Source organism: Camelus dromedarius, unplaced genomic scaffold, assembly GCF_036321535.1.
Source record: "Camelus dromedarius isolate mCamDro1 unplaced genomic scaffold, mCamDro1.pat HAP1_SCAFFOLD_123, whole genome shotgun sequence".
In the NCBI taxonomy this organism is placed as follows: Eukaryota; Metazoa; Chordata; class Mammalia; order Artiodactyla; family Camelidae; genus Camelus; species Camelus dromedarius.
This window is the reverse complement of record NW_026989814.1, coordinates 2,072,882-2,086,310: the sequence shown is the minus strand read 5'-3', so window position 1 is coordinate 2,086,310 and position 13,429 is coordinate 2,072,882.

Here is a 13,429-nt window from a genome sequence, read left to right as displayed (position 1 = left end):
AACGAACGTCTCTCCACTTCCTCTGTTCTGAGAGATAAGTGTGTGTGAAAGCCGTCCTTCACCTAGCTTGTTGGGAACACAAAGTTTCTTTTCAGTTGCAAACTCCATTCCATACATATATATGGGGAGGTAATAGCTCCAACACGGTTTGACAGTGAAAACTGCAGGAACTTCAAACCGGCACTAGGAAACAGACTGAGAAAGCAGAGAAAAAGTTTCTCATGCAACCCGTTCCCTTGGTGCTAGATGAACGAACGTCTCTCCACTTGCTCTGTACTGAGAGATAAGTGTGTGTGAAAGCCGTCCTTCACCTAGCTTGTTGGGAACACAAAGTTTCTTTTCAGTTGCAAACTCCATTCCATACATATATATGGGGAGGTACTAGCTCCAACTCGGTTTTACAGTGAAAACTGCAGGAACTTCAAACCGGCACTAGGAAACAGACTGAGAAAGCAGAGAAAACGTGTCTCCTGCAAACCGTTCCCTTGGTGCTAGATGAACGAACGTCTCTCCACTTGCTAAGTTCTGAGAGATAAGTGTGTGTGAAAGCCGTCCTTCACCTAGCTTGTTGGGAACACAAAGTTTCTTTTCAGTTGCAAACTCCATTCCATACATATATATGGGGAGGTACAAGCTCCAACTCGGTTTACAGTGAAAACTGCAGGAACTTCAAACCGGCACTAGGAAACAGACTGAGGAAGCAGAGAAAAAGTGTCTCCTGCAACCCGTTAACTTGGTGCTAGATGAACGAACGTCTCTCCACTTGCTCAGTTCTGAGAGATATGTATGTGTGAAAGCCGTCCTTCACCTAGCTTGTTGGGAACACAAAGTTTCTTTTCAGTTGCAAACTCCATTCCATACATATATATGGGGAGGTAGAAGCTCCAACTCGGTTTTACAGTGAAAACTGCAGGAACTTCAAACCGGCACTAGGAAACAGACTGAGAAAGCAGAGAAAAAGTGTCTCCTGCAACCCGTTCCCTTGGTGCTAGATGAACGAACGTCTCTCCACTTGCTCAGTTCTGAGAGATAAGTGCGTGTGAAAGCCATCCTTCACCTAGCTTTTTGGGAACACAAAGTTTCTTTTCAGTTGCAAACTCCATTCCATACATATATATGGGGAGGTACTATCTCCAAATCGGTTTTACAGTGAAAATTGCAGGAACTTCAAACCGACACTAGGAAACAGACTGAGAAAGCAGAGAAAAAGTTTCTCCTGCAACCCGTTCCCTTGGTGCTAGATGAACGAACGTCTCTCCACTTGCTCAGTTCTGAGAGATAAGTGTGTGTGAAAGCCGTCCTTCACCTAGATTGTTGGGAACACAAAGTTTCTTTTCAGTTGCAAACTCCATTCCATACATATATATGGGGAGGTACAAGCTCCAACTCGGTTTACAGTGAAAACTGCAGGAACTTCAAACCGGCACTAGGAAACAGACTGAGAAAGCAGAGAAAACGTGTCTCCTGCAACCCGTTCCCTTGGTGCTAGATGAACGAACGTCTCTCCACTTGCTCAGTTCTGAGAGATAAGTATGTGTGAAAGCCGTACTTCACCTAGCTTGTTGGGAACACAAAGTTTCTTTTCAGTTGCAAACTCCATTCCATACATATATATGGGGAGGTACTAGCTCCAACTCGGTTTGACAGTGAAAACTGCAGGAACTTCAACCCGGCACTAGGAAACAGACTGAGAAAGCAGAGAAAAAGTGTCTCCTGCAACCCGTTCCCTTGGTGCTAGATGAACGAACGTCTCTCCACTTGCTCAGTTCTGAGAGATAAGTGTGTGTGAAAGCCGTCCTTCACCTAGCTTGTTGGGAACACAAAGTTTCTTTTCAGTTGCAAACTCCATTCCATACATACATATGGGGAGGTACTAGCTCCAACACGGTTTGACAGTGAAAACTGCAAGAACTTCAAACCGGCACTAGGAAACAGACTGAGAAAGCAGAGAAAAAGTTTCTCCTGCAACCCGTTCCCTTGGTGCTAGATGAACGAACGTCTCTCCACTTGCTCTGTTCTGAGAGTTAAGTGTGTGTGAAAGCCGTCCTTCACCTAGCTTGTTGGGAACACAAAGTTTCTTTTCAGTTGCAAACTCCATTCCATACATATATATGGGGAGGTACTAGCTCCAACTCGGTTTTACAGTGAAAACTGCAGGAACTTCAAACCGGCACTAGGAAACAGACTGAGAAAGCAGAGAAAATGTGTCTCCTGCAACCCGTTCCCTTGGTGCTAGATGAACGAACGTCTCTCCACTTGCTCAGTTCTGAGAGATAAGTGTGTGTGAAAGCCGTCCTTCACCTAGCTTGTTGGGAACACAAAGTTTCTTTTCAGTTGCAAACTCCATTCCATACATATATATGGGGAGGTACAAGCTCCAACTCGGTTTACAGAGAAATCTGCAGGAACTTCAAACCGGCACTAGGAAACAGACTGAGGAAGCAGAGAAAAAGTGTCTCCTGCAACCCGTTAACTTGGTGCTAGAGGAACGAACGTCTCTCCACTTGCTCAGTTCTGAGAGATAAGTATGTGTGAAAGCCGTCCTTCACCTAGCTTTTTGGGAACACAAAGTTTCTTTTCAGTTGCAAACTCCATTCCATACATATATATGGGGAGGTACTATCTCCAAATCGGTTTTACAGTGAAAACTGCAGGAACTTCAAACCGGCACTAGGAAACAGACTGAGAAAGCAGAGAAAAAGTTTCTCCTGCAACCCGTTCCCTTGGTGCTAGATGAACGAACGTCTCTCCACTTGCTCAGTTCTGAGAGATAAGTGTGTGTGAAAGCCGTCCTTCACCTAGCTTGTTGGGAACACAAAGTTTCTTTTCAGTTGCAAACTCCATTCCATACATATATATGGGGAGGTACAAGCTCCAACTCGGTTTACAGTGAAAACTGCAGGAACTTCAAACCGGCACTAGGAAACAGACTGAGGAAGCAGAGAAAAAGTGTCTCCTGCAACCCGTTCCCTTGGTGCTAGATGAACGAACGTCTCTCCACTTGCTCAGTTCTGAGAGATAAGTATGTGTGAAAGCCGTCCTTCACCTAGCCTGTTGGGATCACAAAGTTTCTTTTCAGTTGCAAACTCCATTCCATACATATATATGGGGAGGTACTAGCTCCAACTCGGTTTGACAGTGAAAACTGCAGGAACTTCAACCCGGCACTAGGAAACAGACTGAGAAAGCAGAGAAAAAGTGTCTCCTGCATCCCGTTCCCTTGGTGCTAGATGAACGAACGTCTCTCCCCTTGCTCAGTTCTGAGAGATAAGTGTGTGTGAAAGCCGTCCTTCACCTAGCTTGTTGGGAACACAAAGTTTCTTTTCAGTTGCAAACTCCATTCCATACATATATATGGGGAGGTACTAGCTCCAACACGGTTTGACAGTGAAAACTGCAGAAACTTCAAACCGGCACTAGGAAACAGACTGAGAAAGCAGAGAAAAAGTTTCTCCTGCAACCCGTTCCCTTGGTGCTAGATGAACGAACGTCTCTCCACTTGCTCTGTTCTGAGTGATAAGTGTGTGTGAAAGCCGTCCTTCACCTAGCTTGTTGGGAACACAAAGTTTCTTTTCAGTTGCAAACTCCATTCCATACATATATATGGGGAGGTACAAGCTCCAACTCGGTTTGACAGTGAAAACTGCAGGAACTTCAAACCGGCACTAGGAAACAGACTGAGAAAGCAGAGAAAAAGTGTCTCCTGCAACCCGTTCCCTTGGTGCTAGATGAACGAACGTCTCTCCACTTGCTCAGTTCTGAGAGATAAGTGCGTGTGAAAGCCGTCCTTCACCTAGCTTTTTGGGAACACAAAGTTTCTTTTCAGTTGCAAACTCCATTCCATACATATATATGGGGAGGTACTATCTCCAAATCGGTTTTACAGTGAAAACTGCAGGAACTTCAAACCGGCACTAGGAAACAAACTGAGAAAGCAGAGAAAAAGTGTCTCCTGCAACCCGTTCCCTTGGTGCTAGATGAACGAACGTCTCTCCACTTGCTCAGTTCTGAGGTATATGTGTGTGTGAAAGCATTCCTTCACCTAGCTTGTTGGGAACACAAAGTTTCTTTTCAGTTGCAAACTCCATTCCATACATATATATGGGGAGGTAGAAGCTCCAAATCGGTTTTACAGTGAAAACTGCAGGAACTTCAAATCGGCACTAGGAAACAGATTGAGAAAGCACACAAAAAGTGTCTCCTGCAACCCGTTCCCTTGGTGCTAGATGAACGAAAGTCTCTCCACTTGCTCAGTTCTGAGAGATAAGTGTGTGTGAAATCCGTCCTTCACCTAGCTTGTTGGGAACACAAAGTTTCTTTTCAGTTGCAAACTCCATCCCTTACATATATATGGGGAGGTACTAGCTCCAACTCGGTTTGACAGTGAAAACTGCAGGAACATCAAACCGGCACTAGGAAACAGACTGAGAAAGCAGAGAAAAAGTGTCTCCTGCAAACCGTTCCCTTTGTGCTAGATGAACGAAGGTCTCACCACTTGCTCAGTTCTGAGGGGTAAGTGTGTGTGAAAGCCGTTCTTCACCTAGCTTGTTGGGAACACAAAGTTTCTTTTCAGTTGCAAACTCCATTACATACATATATATGGGGAGGTACTAGCTGCAACTCGGTTTTACAGTGAAAACTGCAGGAACTTCAAAGAGGCACTAGGAAACAGACTGAGAAAGCAGAGATAAAGTGTCTCCTGCAACCCGTTCCCTTGGTGCTAGATGAACGAACGTCTCTCCCCTTGCTCAGTTCTGAGAGATAAGAGTGTGTGAAAGCCGTCCTTCACCTAGCTTGTTGGGAACACAAAGATTCTTTTCAGTTCCAAACTCCATTCCATACATATATATGGGGAGGTACTAGCTCCAACTCGGTTTTACAGAGAAAACTGCAGGAACTTCAAACCGGCACTAGGAAACAGACTGAGAAAGCAGAGAAAAAGTGTCTCCTGCAACCCGTTCCCTTGGTGCTAGATGAACGAACGTCTCTCAACTTGCTCAGTTCTGAGAGATAAGTGAGTGTGAAAGCCGTCCTTCACTTAGCTTGTTGGGAACACAAAGTTTCTTTTCAGTTGCAAACTCCATTCCATACATATATATGGGGAGGTAGAAGCTCAAACTCGGTTTTACAGTGAAAACTGCAGGAACTTCAAACCGGCACTAGGAAACAGACTGAGAAAGCAGAGAAAAAGTGTCTACTGTAACCCGTTCCCTTGGTGCTAGATGAACGAACATCTCTCCACTTGCTCAGTTCTGAGAGTTAAGTGTGTGTGAAAGCCGCTCTTCACATAGCTTGTTGGGAACACAAAGTTTCTTTTCAGTTGTAAACTCCATTCCATACATATATGTGGGGAGATACTAGCTCCAAATCGTTTTGACAGTGAAAACTGCAGGAAATTCTAACCGGCACTAGGAAACAAACTGAGAAAGCAGAGATAAAGTGTCTCCTGCAACCCGTTCCCTTGGTGCTAGATGAACGAACGTCTCTCCACTTGCTCAGTTCTGAGAGATAAGTGTGTGTGAAAGCCGTCCTTCACCTATCTTGTTGGGAACACAAAGTTTCTTTTCAGTTGCAAACTCCATTCCATACATATATATGGGGAGGTACAAGCTCCAACTCGGTTTTACAGTGAAAACTGCAGGAACTTCAAACCGGCACTAGGAAACAGACTGAGGAAGCAGAGAAAAAGTGTCTCCTGCAACCCGTTCCCTTGGTGCTAGATGAACGAACGTCTCTCCACTTGCTCAGTTCTGAGAGATAATTGTGTGTGAAAGCCGTCCTTCACCTAGCTTGTTGGGAACACAAAGTTTCTTTTCAGTTGCAAACTCCATTCCATACATATATATGGGTAGGTACTAGCTCCAACTCGGTTTTACAGTGAAAACTGCAGGAACTTCAAACCGGCACTAGGAAACAGACTGAGAAAGCAGAGAAAAAGTGTCTCCTGCAAACCGTTCCCTTGGTGCTAGATGAACGAACGTCTATCCACTTGCTCTCTTCTGAGAGATAAGTGTGTGTGAAAGCCGTCCTTCACCTAGCTTGTTGGGAACACAAAGTTTCTTTTCAGTTGCAAACTCCATTCCATACATATATATGGATAGGTACTATCTCCAAATCGGTTTTACAGTGAAAATTGCAGGAACTTCAAACCGACACTAGGAAACAGACTGAGAAAGCAGAGAAAAAGTTTCTCCTGCAACCCGTTCCCTTGGTGCTAGATGAACGAACGTCTCTCCACTTGCTCAGTTCTGAGAGATAAGTGTGTGTGAAAGCCGTCCTTCACCTAGATTGTTGGGAACACAAAGTTTCTTTTCAGTTGCAAACTCCATTCCATACATATATATGGGGAGGTACAAGCTCCAACTCGGTTTACAGTGAAAACTGCAGGAACTTCAAACCGGCACTAGGAAACAGACTGAGAAAGCAGAGAAAACGTGTCTCCTGCAACCCGTTCCCTTGGTGCTAGATGAACGAAAGTCTCTCCACTTGCTCAGTTCTGAGAGATAAGTATGTGTGAAAGCCGTACTTCACCTAGCTTGTTGGGAACACAAAGTTTCTTTTCAGTTGCAAACTCCATTCCATACATATATATGGGGAGGTACTAGCTCCAACTCGGTTTGACAGTGAAAACTGCAGGAACTTCAACCCGGCACTAGGAAACAGACTGAGAAAGCAGAGAAAAAGTGTCTCCTGCAACCCGTTCCCTTGGTGCTAGATGAACGAACGTCTCTCCACTTGCTCAGTTCTGAGAGATAAGTGTGTGTGAAAGCCGTCCTTCACCTAGCTTGTTGGGAACACAAAGTTTCTTTTCAGTTGCAAACTCCATTCCATACATATATATGGGGAGGTACTAGCTCCAACACGGTTTGACAGTGAAAACTGCAGGAACTTCAAACCGGCACTAGGAAACAGACTGAGAAAGCAGAGAAAAAGTTTCTCCTGCAACCCGTTCCCTTGGTGCTAGATGAACGAACGTCTCTCCACTTGCTCTGTTCTGAGAGTTAAGTGTGTGTGAAAGCCGTCCTTCACCTAGCTTGTTGGGAACACAAAGTTTCTTTTCAGTTGCAAACTCCATTCCATACATATATATGGGGAGGTACTAGCTCCAACTCGGTTTTACAGTGAAAACTGCAGGAACTTCAAACCGGCACTAGGAAACAGACTGAGAAAGCAGAGAAAACGTGTCTCCTGCAACCCGTTCCCTTGGTGCTAGATGAACGAACGTCTCTCCACTTGCTCAGTTCTGAGAGATAAGTGTGTGTGAAAGCCGTCCTTCACCTAGCTTGTTGGGAACACAAAGTTTCTTTTCAGTTGCAAACTCCATTCCATACATATATATGGGGAGGTACAAGCTCCAACTCGGTTTACAGAGAAATCTGCAGGAACTTCAAACCGGCACTAGGAAACAGACTGAGAAAGCAGAGAAAAAGTGTCTCCTGCAACCCGTTCCCTTGGTGCTAGAGGAACGAACGTCTCTCCACTTGCTCAGTTCTGAGAGATAAGTATGTGTGAAAGCCGTCCTTCACCTAGCTTTTTGGGAACACAAAGTTTCTTTTCAGTTGCAAACTCCATTCCATACATATATATGGGGAGGTACTATCTCCAAATCGGTTTTACAGTGAAAACTGCAGGAACTTCAAACCGGCACTAGGAAACAGACTGAGAAAGCGGAGAAAAAGTTTCTCCTGCAACCCGTTCCCTTGGTGCTAGATGAACGAACGTCTCTCCACTTGCTCAGTTCTGAGAGATAAGTGTGTGTGAAAGCCGTCCTTCACCTAGCTTGTTGGGAACACAAAGTTTCTTTTCAGTTGCAAACTCCATTCCATACATATATATGGGGAGGTACAAGCTCCAACTCGGTTTACAGTGAAAACTGCAGGAACTTCAAACCGGCACTAGGAAACAGACTGAGGAAGCAGAGAAAAAGTGTCTCCTGCAACCCGTTCCCTTGGTGCTAGATGAACGAACGTCTCTCCACTTGCTCAGTTCTGAGAGATAAGTATGTGTGAAAGCCGTCCTTCACTTAGCCTGTTGGGAACACAAAGTTTCTTTTCAGTTGCAAACTCCATTCCATACATATATATGGGGAGGTACTAGCTCCAACTCGGTTTGACAGTGAAAACTGCAGGAACTTCAACCCGGCACTAGGAAACAGACTGAGAAAGCAGAGAAAAAGTGTCTCCTGCAACCCGTTCCCTTGGTGCTAGATGAACGAACGTCTCTCCCCTTGCTCAGTTCTGAGAGATAAGTGTGTGTGAAAGCCGTCCTTCACCTAGCTTGTTGGGAACACAAAGTTTCTTTTCAGTTGCAAACTCCATTCCATACATATATATGGGGAGGTACTAGCTCCAACACGGTTTGACAGTGAAAACTGCAGAAACTTCAAACCGGCACTAGGAAACAGACTGAGAAAGCAGAGAAAAAGTTTCTCCTGCAACCCGTTCCCTTGGTGCTAGATGAACGAACGTCTCTCCACTTGCTCTGTTCTGAGTGTTAAGTGTGTGTGAAAGCCGTCCTTCACCTAGCTTGTTGGGAACACAAAGTTTCTTTTCAGTTGCAAACTCCATTCCATACATATATATGGGGAGGTACAAGCTCCAACTCGGTTTTACAGTGAAAACTGCAGGAACTTCAAACCGGCACTAGGAAACAGACTGAGAAAGCAGAGAAAAAGTGTCTCCTGCAACCCGTTCCCTTTGTGCTAGATGAACGAACGTCTCTCCACTTGCTCAGTTCTGAGAGATAAGTGCGTGTGAAAGCCGTCCTTCACCTAGCTTTTTGGGAACACAAAGTTTCTTTTCAGTTGCAAACTCCATTCCATACATATATATGGGGAGGTACTATCTCCAAATCGGTTTTACAGTGAAAACTGCAGGAACTTCAAACCGGCACTAGGAAACAAACTGAGAAAGCAGAGAAAAAGTGTCTCCTGCAACCCGTTCCCTTGGTGCTAGATGAACGAACGTCTCTCCACTTGCTCAGTTCTGAGGTATATGTGTGTGTGAAAGCATTCCTTCACCTAGCTTGTTGGGAACACAAAGTTTCTTTTCAGTTGCAAACTCCATTCCATACATATATATGGGGAGGTAGAAGCTCCAAATCGGTTTTACAGTGAAAACTGCAGGAACTTCAAATCGGCACTAGGAAACAGATTGAGAAAGCACACAAAAAGTGTCTCCTGCAACCCGTTCCCTTGGTGCTAGATGAACGAAAGTCTCTCCACTTGCTCAGTTCTGAGAGATAAGTGTGTGTGAAATCCGTCCTTCACCTAGCTTGTTGGGAACACAAAGTTTCTTTTCAGTTGCAAACTCCATCCCTTACATATATATGGGGAGGTACTAGCTCCAACTCGGTTTGACAGTGAAAACTGCAGGAACATCAAACCGGCACTAGGAAACAGACTGAGAAAGCAGAGAAAAAGTGTCTCCTGCAAACCGTTCCCTTTGTGCTAGATGAACGAAGGTCTCACCACTTGCTCAGTTCTGAGGGGTAAGTGTGTGTGAAAGCCGTTCTTCACCTAGCTTGTTGGGAACACAAAGTTTCTTTTCAGTTGCAAACTCCATTCCATACATATATATGGGGAGGTACTAGCTGCAACTCGGTTTTACAGTGAAAACTGCAGGAACTTCAAACAGGCACTAGGAAACAGACTGAGAAAGCAGAGATAAAGTGTCTCCTGCAACCCGTTCCCTTGGTGCTAGATGAACGAACGTCTCTCCCCTTGCTCAGTTCTGAGAGATAAGAGTGTGTGAAAGCCGTCCTTCACCTAGCTTGTTGGGAACACAAAGATTCTTTTCAGTTCCAAACTCCATTCCATACATATATATGGGGAGGTACTAGCTCCAACTCGGTTTTACAGAGAAAACTGCAGGAACTTCAAACCGGCACTAGGAAACAGACTGAGAAAGCAGAGAAAAAGTGTCTCCTGCAACCCGTTCCCTTGGTGCTAGATGAACGAACGTCTCTCAACTTGCTCAGTTCTGAGAGATAAGTGAGTGTGAAAGCCGTCCTTCACTTAGCTTGTTGGGAACACAAAGTTTCTTTTCAGTTGCAAACTCCATTCCATACATATATATGGGGAGGTAGAAGCTCAAACTCGGTTTTACAGTGAAAACTGCAGGAACTTCAAACCGGCACTAGGAAACACACTGAGAAAGCAGAGAAAAAGTGTCTACTGTAACCCGTTCCCTTGGTGCTAGATGAACGAACGTCTCTCCACTTGCTCAGTTCTGAGAGTTAAGTGTGTGTGAAAGCCGCTCTTCACATAGCTTGTTGGGAACACAAAGTTTCTTTTCAGTTGTAAACTCCATTCCATACATATATGTGGGGAGATACTAGCTCCAAATCGTTTTGACAGTGAAAACTGCAGGAAATTCTAACCGGCACTAGGAAACAAACTGAGAAAGCAGAGATAAAGTGTCTCCTGCAACCCGTTCCCTTTGTGCTAGATGAACGAACGTCTCTCCACTTGCTCAGTTCTGAGAGATAAGTGTGTGTGAAAGCCGTCCTTCACCTATCTTGTTGGGAACACAAAGTTTCTTTTCAGTTGCAAACACCATTCCATACATATATATGGGGAGGTACAAGCTCCAACTCGGTTTTACAGTGAAAACTGCAGGAACTTCAAACCGGCACTAGGAAACAGACTGAGGAAGCAGAGAAAAAGTGTCTCCTGCAACCCGTTCCCTTGGTGCTAGATGAACGAACGTCTCTCCACTTGCTCAGTTCTGAGAGATAATTGTGTGTGAAAGCCGTCCTTCACCTAGCTTGTTGGGAACACAAAGTTTCTTTTCAGTTGCAAACTCCATTCCATACATATATATGGGTAGGTACTAGCTCCAACTCGGTTTTACAGTGAAAACTGCAGGAACTTCAAACCGGCACTAGGAAACAGACTGAGAAAGCAGAGAAAAAGTGTCTCCTGCAAACCGTTCCCTTGGTGCTAGATGAACGAACGTCTATCCACTTGCTCTCTTCTGAGAGATAAGTGTGTGTGAAAGCCGTCCTTCACCTAGCTTGTTGGGAACACAAAGTTTCTTTTCAGTTGCAAACTCCATTCCATACATATATATGGGGAGGTAGAAGCTCCAACTCGGTTTTACAGTGAAAACTGCAGGAACTTCAAACCGGCACTAGGAAACAGACTGAGAAAGCAGAGAAAAAGTGTCTCCTGCAACCCGTTCCCTTGGTGCTAGATGAACGAACGTCTCTCCACTTGCTCAGTTCTGAGAGATAAGTGCGTGTGAAAGCCGTCCTTCACCTAGCTTTTTGGGAACACAAAGTTTCTTTTCAGTTGCAAACTACATTCCATACATATATATGGGGAGGTACAAGCTCCAACTCGGTTTTACAGTGAAAACTGCAGGAACTTCAAACGGGCACTAGGAAACAGACTGAGAAAGCAGAGAAAAAGTGTCTCCTGCAACCCGTTCCCTTGGTGCTAGATGAACGAACGTCTCTCCACTTGCTCAGTTCTGAGGGATATGTGTGTGTGAAAGCCGTCCTTCACCTAGCTTGTTGGGAACACAAAGTTTCTTTTCAGTTGCAAACTCCATTCCATACATATATATGGGGAGGTAGAAGCTCCAAATCGGTTTTACAGTGAAAACTGCAGGAACTTCAAATCGGCACTAGGAAACAGATTGAGAAAGCAGACAAAAAGTCTCTTCTGCAACCCGTTCCCTTGGTGCTAGATGAACGAACGTCTCTCCACTTGCTCAGTTCTGAGAGATAAGTGTGTGTGAAAGCCGTCCTTCACCTAGCTTGTTGGGAACACAAAGTTTCTTTTCAGTTGCAAACTTCATCCCTTACATATATATGGGGAGGTACTAGCTCCAACTCGGTTTTACAGTGAAAACTGCAGGAACTTCAAATCGGCACTAGGAAAAAGACTGAGAAAGCAGAGAAAAAGTGTCTCCTGCAACCCGTTCCCTTTGTGCTAGATGAACGAACGTCTCACCACTTGCTCAGTTCTGAGAGATAAGTGTGTGTGAAAGCCGTGCTTCACCTAGCTTGTTGGGAACACAAGGTTTCTTTTCAGTTGCAAACTCCATTACATACATATATATGGGGAGGTACTAGCTGCAACTCGGTTTTACAGTGAAAACTGCAGGAACTTCAAACCGGCACTAGGAAAAAGACTGAGAAAGCAGAGATAAAGTGTCTCCTGCAACCCGTTCCCTTGGTGCTAGATGAACGAACGTCTCTCCCCTTGCTCAGTTCTGAGAGATAAGAGTGTGTGAAAGCCGTCCTTCACCTAGCTTGTTGGGAACACAAAGATTCTTTTCAGTTGCAAACTCCATTCCATACATATATATGGGGAGGTACTAGCTCCAACTCGGTTTTACAGTGAAAACTGCAGGAACTTCAAACCGGCACTAGGAAACAGACTGAGAAAGCAGAGAAAAAGTGTCTCCTGCAACACGTTCCCTTGGTGCTAGATGAACGAACGTCTCTCCACTTGCTCAGTTCTGAGAGATAAGTGTGTGTGAAAGCCGTCCTTCACCTAGCTTGTTGGGAACACAAAGTTTCTTTTCAGTTGCAAACTCCATTCCATACATATATATGGGTAGGTTGAAACTCCAACTCGGTTTTACAGTGAAAACTGCAGGAACTTCAAACCGGCACTAGGAAACAGACTGAGAAAGCAGAGAAAAAGTGTCTCCTGCAACCCGTTCCCTTGGTGCTAGATGAACGAACGTCTCTCCACTTGCTCAGTTCTGAGGGAAATGTGTGTGTGAAAGCCGTCCTTCACCTAGCTTGTTGGGAACACAAAGTTTCTTTTCAGTTGCAAACTCCATTACATACATATATATGGGGAGGTAGAAGCTCCAAATCGGTTTTACAGTGAAAACTGCAGGAACTTCAAATCGGCACTAGGAAACAGATTGAGAAAGCAGACAAAAAGTGTCTCCTGCAACCCGTTCCCTTGGTGCTAGATGAACGAACGTCTCTCCACTTGCTCAGTTCTGAGAGATAAGTGTGTGTGAAAGCCGTCCTTCACCTAGCTTGTTGGGAACACAAAGTTTCTTTTCAGTTGCAAACTCCATCCCTTACATATATATGGGGAGGTACTAGCTCCAACTCGGTTTGACAGTGAAAACTGCAGGAACTTCAAACCGGCACTTGGAAACAGACTGAGAAAGCAGAGAAAAAGTGTCTCCTGCAACCCGTTCCCTTTGTGCTAGATGAACGAACGTCTCACCACTTGCTCAGTTCTGAGAGATAAGTGTGTGTGAAAGCCGTTCTTCACCTATCTTGTTGTGAACACAAAGTTTCTTTTCAGTTGCAAACTCCATTACATACATATATATGGGGAGGTACAAGCTGCAACTCGGTTTTAAAGTGAAAACTGCAGGAACTTCAAACCGGCACTAGGAAACAGACTGAGAAACAGAGATAAAGTGTCTCCTGCAACCCGTTCCCTTGG